We start from the raw sequence: 7,354 nt of genomic DNA on the forward strand, positions 1-7,354 counted from the left end.
AAAAAAAAAAATGGTAAAGATGATAGGTAAATTAAATGGATAATTTACCTCAAAAATGAAGATGAATACATTTATTACCCTTGAACTATACACTTATAAATTGTAAATTATATACATATATTTTACGAAAATTTTAAAAAGAAATTTTAAACATTTCTGCTCAGTTCCAAGTGTAGTACAGGGAACAAAGAGGGAAGACTATCATAATCCCACCATCCTCTCTGATCCTTGGATTTCAAACTTCTCACCTTTACTGTGGTTCTCCTTGCTTGGGAACCATGTAAGTAGAGGCTTCCTGCTTGGGTCCAACCCTGCATACTGGCTTCAGCAGTTCAAGAGACTTGAGTTCAGAGCTAGTTTCCCTGAGAAGGTGGTTCTCAATCACTGCCTTACTAGCCTTCTAGTGAAGGTTTTCAAAGATCTTGGTGTTCTTTGGGAAAAGAATGTCAGGGTATCCTATGTACTCCATGTAAAGTGACAGACATGCTGACAAGCTCGTTCTTGCCTGTGATTATCAGCCACATTTAGGGTTGTTTAACACCTGCATCTGATCTTTAAGCCCCTGTATCCAGTCTCAGGCCTGTCTCCTACTCTAGTAAGAATATGTCTTGGTTGGGACTACTATAACAAAATACCTTAGGCTGGGTAATTTATAAACAATAAAAATTTACTACTGAGTTCTAGAGACTAGGAAGTCCAAGAGCAAGGCACCAAAAGATTCAGTGTCTGGTGAGGGTTTGCTCTCTGCTTCAAAGATGGTGCCTTGTTGCAGTGGCCATACATGGTAGAAGAGGAGATCCCTGTGTCCTTCCATGGTGGAAGGGACAATCTCTCTTTAACCTAAATCCTTTTAATTAGTTCCACAAAGGTCCTACCACTTAATATTATTATATGGGTTTGAGTTTCCAACATATTAATTTTGGGGGCGGTAATCAACATTCAGACCATCACAGGTTTTTTCAGGGTTTGGAGACTGGGGGGCAAAGAATATCCATTTCCTACATACTTGAGGTTATATCTGTCCCAAAGAGGAAGACAGGTCCCTGAAAGTGCTGGCAGCTTGGACTCTGGTCTTGGCCCATTTTTTATTTTTAAGGCTCTTACTCTGGTAGCACTTTATTAATATCTTTTTTGTTTTTGGAAACAGAATCTCACTTTGTCACCCCACATAGACTGCCATGGCATCAACATAGCTCACAGCAACCACAATCTCTTGGGCTCAAGTGACCCTCTTGACTCAGCCTCCCTAGTAACTGGGCCTCTAGGTGCCCGCCACAATACCTGTCTAGTTTTTCTACTTTTTTTTTTTTTTTAGTAGAAAAGGGATCCGGCTCTTGCTTAGGCTAGTCTTGAAATCCTGAGCTCAAGGAACCCATCCTCCTCTGCCTCTCAGAGTGTTAGGATTATAGGTGTGAGCCACCAAGCCCGGACTTAATATCTTCTGTTATAACTTGTTCCATTTTTGATTATAATTTATATGTTCATTCTATAACTTGCTACTCATGTAATAGATATTTGTTGAAGAGTTGTTATCTAAGTACTAGGCAGTGACACAAACTAGAATTATTCCCAGGTTTAACTACTGTGATTAGTCTTTTGGGTATTCCAAGGGAAAAGTGAACTGGTTCCCTTCCTACGCAGTCCCATTCCCTTTCCCACTCGGTCCTCAGGGAAATGTTTTATCTAGATCTGCAGTTCTCAACCTTTCTAATGCTGCGACCCTTTAACATACTTCCTTATGTTGTGGTGACCCCCAACCATAAAATTATTTTCTTTCTTTCTTTTTTTTTTTTAGACAGAGCCTCAAGCTATCCCCCTGGGTAGAGTGCCATGGCATCACAGCTCACAGGAACCTCCATCTCCTGGGGTCAAGTGAGTCTCTTGCCTCAGCTGCCCAAGTAGCTGGGACCACAGGCGCCTGCCACAACGCCTGGTCATTTTTTAGTTGCAGCCGTCATTGTTGTTTGGCGGGCCTAGGCTGGATTTGAACCTGCCACCTTAGGTGTATGTGGCTGGCGCCTTAGCCACTTGAGCCACAGGTGCCGAGCCCATAAAACTATTTTCATTGCTACTTCATAACTGTAATTTTGCTACTGTTATGAATTGTAAAGTAAATATCTGATAGGCAAGATGTATTTAGGTGACCCCTGTGAAAGGATCCTTCAACCTCCAAAGGGGTCACGACACACAGGTTGAGAACCGCTGATCTAAACCTTTTGTTAGGGTGGAAATTTACTAGGTGCTCAGGGTGGGTGGAGAAAAATCTCAGGGTTTAGGATAAAAGAAAGTACAAGGTTTATTTATGTTCAAAAGAAAGAAAGAGAGGGAGATGGAGGGAGGGAAAGGAAGGAAGGAAAGAAAGGAAGAAGGGGAGAGGGGGCAGAGGGGGAAAGGAAGAAAGAAAGAGAGGGAGGGAGATATGGAAGAAAGAAGGGAGGAAAAGAGGAAAGGAAGAAAGGGTAGGAAGGGAGGGAGGGAGGGAGGGAAGGAAGGGTTAGATAGCAAGAGTGTAAGTGCGTGGCCATGGCAAGGAGGTAAGGAGAAAGTGCAGAGCAGTTCAAGAACAGCAACTGGTATTTTTAAAGTGTTAAAAATGTGCCCCCCCCTTCTCTGCTTCAGCAGACTGATAATAAAAGAGGAGGTGAAGTTGCTGTGTTGGCTTTTTCTGTTTCTCACGTAGCAGATTGATAATAGGAATTTGCTGGTTGTTTCTTCTTTCTTGATAGCAGGAGGCATCTGGTATTGTCTCTTCTTGAGGAAGCAAGAGAAGTTTGTACCTCTGTCCACTCAGGAAATTTTTCAAGGCTGTTTAAACAATATGCAAAAAGACCTTTTCCCAGGCAGTGAATTTTTTTTTTTGACAAAATTTCACTATGTCACCCTTGGTAGAGAGCTGTGGTGTCAGAGCTCACAGCAACCTCACATACTTGGGCTTAAGCAATTCTTTGTTTTTTTTTTTTGAGACAGACCCTCAAGCTGTCACCCTGTGGCATCACAGCTCATAGCAACTTCCAACTTCTGGGCTTAAGCGATTCTCCTGTCTCAGCCTCCCAAGTAGGTGGGACTACAGGCGCCCACCACAATGCCTGGCTATTTTTTGGTTGTAGTCGTCATTGTTGTTTGGCAGGCCTGGGCTGGATTCGAACCTGCCAGCTCTGGTGTATGTGGCTGGCGCCCTAGCTGTTGAGCTACAGGCACCGAGCCTCTATGTGAGTTTAAATTCTAACAGCACACAGGTAGATCACCTTAAAGTTGTGACACCCAATCTTACTGCCTAAATTTAAGTGCTGTAATGAATGTTTATCTATGGATCTAGCTCACTTTGTTACCCTCGTGTCATAGTGATGCAGGACAAGGTGGCACCACGACTGCCACCTTAGCCCTGGAAGTGTTGATGTTGTGGTGGATGGAGGAATCAGCTTGATATCCCCCCAGACATCTGTGGGGGAGACACTGGCACCTTGCTGTCTTCTCCAAGTGCACTTCCAGCTGGTCAATTTCATGTCAGTTTCCAAGGCCTGAGAGCTCATTAGACACCTGGCTGTAACTGAGGAGGACCCACTACCTAAGAGTCAACATTGAGTTCTGGCAAAACAACCCCTCTGCCTCCATATAACCCCCAGAGCAGAGAGCCTGAGGACAGACCTCAAAGAGGGAGCAGGAGAGCTTGTTCACTTCCTGGGTTCTCTCTGCCAGGAGGTTTGGTTTTTTGTAGTTCTTATAATTTTGTTCCTGACTTACTACTGCTCCTGTGGTCCTGCGATTCATTCTTCAAATTGCAGAGACTAAGAACCTGAAATCCAGTATTAGTAGCTCACAGCAACCTCAAACTCTTGGGCTGAGGAGATCCTCTTGAGCCTCCCAAGCAGCTGGGACTACAGGGGCCCATCACAACGCCAGGCTATTTTTTGGTTGTAGTTGTCATTGTTGTTTGGCAGGCCCAGGCTGGATTCCAAACCGCCAGCTCCAGTCTATGGCTGGAGCCATATTTGCTGAGCCAGTTGAGCTTCTTTTAATTGCTAGGTAAATATCTCTGTAGGAGGGATATTCATATTATTGACCTTAGAGGCAGGGTTCATGCTACTCTAAGTGGCTGCTAGTTAGGAATTTATTTTTCTTGTTAGGCTGTTAGCAGAACTGTTCTTTCACCTTTCTCATCAACTGGCCCTACTCACTCAACTATTGCCCAAGGACTTGTTCTCCTTCCCATGCTACAGATGGAAGTATGCTCACTGTCTGCAAAGTCACTTTCTCATCTCCTTAAAGTGAACATGATCAAGATGGTAAATTGACTGCTAGACACTCACATAACAAATAGAAAAGGAAAGGACCTCCAGAGATAGGTTGATTGCTTGCCACTTGGAGGTCATTGGTTGTTTGGATTATCTTTTTATCCACTCAGGAATGACCAGGAATCACTTGGGTTAGGGGGGTCCTCCGAGGGCAGTAGTGCCATTTTACTGGTCAGGTTGAGCATGTCTAGGAAAGATAAGGTGACAAGACATCCCGCTTTTGGTGGGACAGTCCTGATTTTTAACAATTTGTCCTGCATCCCACAGCATTTTAAAAAAGTCCTGATTTTTGGAAAGAATGCATGACAAGCTAGGGAATGGTGGGAGAATGGGAAGGGACTATATGGTTTTGGGCTGCCATGTGGCTATTTCACCAGGATATGAGTTTTATATTATTTTTGTTAATTTTATAATGTTAAACTTTAATAACAAATAATTGTTGAGAACTGCTTATCAAGAACTGCTTATCAAAGTTCGCACTGTTGATCAGTTGTTAAAATTTGACCACCATTGTTTGGACTTAATGAGCAATGGCATTTTTTAGCCTTGGCAACAACGAAAACATTTTGTAACTGTCTCTCAGATAACACATCGTACTGCATACTAATGCTAGTTAAACAAGTGATATCAACAAATCAGCTATTCAGGTAATTTAGATAAGTAATTTATTTATTTATTTCATGAATTTAGCACACAGTACTTGTATTATTTATATTTTACAGTGGTGGCAAAAAGTCTAGCACAGGCCTTGAAAGTGACATTTACAACTTATGAGGTATCATTATTAAAAAAAATATTGATAAGGAAAAGGTTGGGCATCAGCAAAAATCATAATAGAGAACAAATGGTTAGAAATACTTCATCATTTTGAAACAAACCATGTTCCATACAATAATGCACTAAAAATTGTGGGATATGACGTGCTGTCCTTACCAGAAACTAATGCTGCGCCGGAACGCGTTTTTGGTACTGTAAATAAAGTGTGGACATCAGAAAAATCACAATTAAGTGTTGAGACTTTGAAAGCCATTTTATGTGTGAAATATAAATTCTTGTGAAAAATTTCATGACCTTTTAAACAACAACAGCAATCTACTAAAAAAAATTCACTCAAATGAGAACTATGCTAAAGAATAAAATAATACTATACATAATTTTTAAAATTATATTTGTAAATTGTACTTACGTTGAAATTTAAAAATATATATTAGAATACTATTTTTGTATTCTATGAACACCTCCTTCCCTAAATGGTGTCTGGCTTTACCAATGTTAAAATTTGGTCACCTTAAAAAAGAGGGAGGTCTAACAGGGTGATACAGCGGAAAGAGAACTTTGGAGGCATTCAAATCTAGCTTGAATTCCCAGCTCTCCTACTTCCCGTGTGACATCGGATAAGTCCTTTTAACCTCTTTGAGCCTCTATTTCCCCACTTATAAAAAAGGGGATGACCATTCCTCTTAATAGAAATAAAACGTATACGCAATAACTGACACAAATGAAATTTACACAATACATATAAAGTGGGTGACTTATAAGTGTCCTATTTTGCATGTATTTTCAAAAAGTGATTTATTGCTTGAGACTCTCAGCTTCTCTCCCCAAATGAGTCTTAACAGCTCAATTTATTTTTACACCCTATTCCCACCCCCTCTGGTTTCTTTATGAGGATTCTTCTTGGGAAATCAGAGAAGAAATTTCGAAGTTCCTGCTCCAAAGTAAAACCAAACCTACAAGCATCTCTTCCACCGGAAGAGACTCGTGGGAATTCGGACAATTAAGGCTGGGAGACGCTACCGGGCGGGGATTAACTGAAGACGGAGAGAGGCGGGGCTCACAACTCCGAGGGCGGAAAGGGAGCGACGCCGCGGGCGGCTGTTCTGGCCGGCTGCAATTGGGCGCGGCGGCGAGTGACGTAATAGCCGCGCTCTTACGACTTCGGAAGGTCTCCGCCGCGTTTGCGCACGGGGAGCTGGTAGTCGCTGCGGCCGCCTGGAATTGTGGGGATTGTGTCTTCCCCTGGCTGCGGGAAGCCGAAGGTAGGGGTGGAGAGGGCTGCTCGACCCTGGAGGTGGACGGGGTGGCTCTTGGCGCTGCCTGGGCCTCCACCCGCCTGCGGCTTCGGCCCTTTCCAGCAATGTTCTGAGGTCTCCACACATTGTCCTCTGGTGTCTCCAAAGAGGGACATCCGAGAGCCTCGGGCCCATGTTCCATACCTTTCCAGTAGCAGCTTTTTCATGGTTAGGAGATGTGGCAGTCAGAGTCGAGACTGACTTTGGCTCCTCTTCTCCCGTCCTCAGTTTCCGTCATCTGTCCAATGAAGGGGTGGATCAGGTGTTGACGTGCGAGACCCCGCGTGTCTACCATATGGAATTGCGCCCTACCCGCTTCGTATTTTCACTCGCTCTTTGTATGTTTTCCTTTGTCCTGGTAGATGGAAAACTTGCCTGTAAAGTGAGGTTACAGACTTTTGGTGTGTCTTGAATTGGACTCCACTTTAAGGGATTTCACATAACGTGGTGCGTGGGCAACTGCAATCCCCATCCCAGGTGGTTCTCCTTTAGATACTCCTAGAATTCTGGCCTTGATGATCTGTTTCAAAAGGCAGGAGGGAAAGAGTTGAGATAAGAGTCCCTGGAATGGAGCTCCAGAAGTGTCCAACATCTGTGAAGCCAGAGATTCCTTTCTTTGCACTGATAACCCTTAAAACTTTATATTCACTATACATACGTAAGATCGGTTTTCTAGTATTTTAAAATATCTGGCTTCGATGAAACCCAGTTGTCTTTCCCACCCCAATAAAACCAAACAAAACTGCAAACTGTTTTAAGGGATGTGGATGGGATGGTGGTTAGATTAACCCGGACTAGATAGGCAGGATAATAAATTCTCCGTATTTGCTAGCAGAAGAAGCTGGATGTGTTTGTAAACACAGTGTTTGCCTTACAGTGTGAAAGATTTTTTGTTTTTCTAACTAGACCACCAGGAATGAGAGAGGGTATGTGTGTGCATGTGTATGTAGGTGTATTGTTAGCTCTTTCCCCACCCAAGTTTTTTCTTTT

General features: G+C 43.0%; 1 protein-coding gene across 1 annotated transcript in view; it reads left to right on the plus strand.

Moving 5' to 3' along the window:
- Positions 1-6,185: 6,185 nt before the first annotated feature.
- The window catches only part of SIL1 (SIL1 nucleotide exchange factor), a 258,671-nt gene continuing 257,502 nt past the window's right edge, over positions 6,186-7,354 (plus strand). Inside the window, exon 1 of the mRNA XM_003782152.3 lies at positions 6,186-6,331. The gene's annotated coding sequence lies outside the window, so the exon portion shown is untranslated. The remainder of the gene's footprint in view (positions 6,332-7,354) is intronic.

Source organism: Otolemur garnettii, unplaced genomic scaffold, assembly GCF_000181295.1.
Source record: "Otolemur garnettii isolate 467f Iridium unplaced genomic scaffold, OtoGar3 scaffold00003, whole genome shotgun sequence".
Lineage (NCBI taxonomy): Eukaryota > Metazoa > Chordata > Mammalia > Primates > Galagidae > Otolemur > Otolemur garnettii.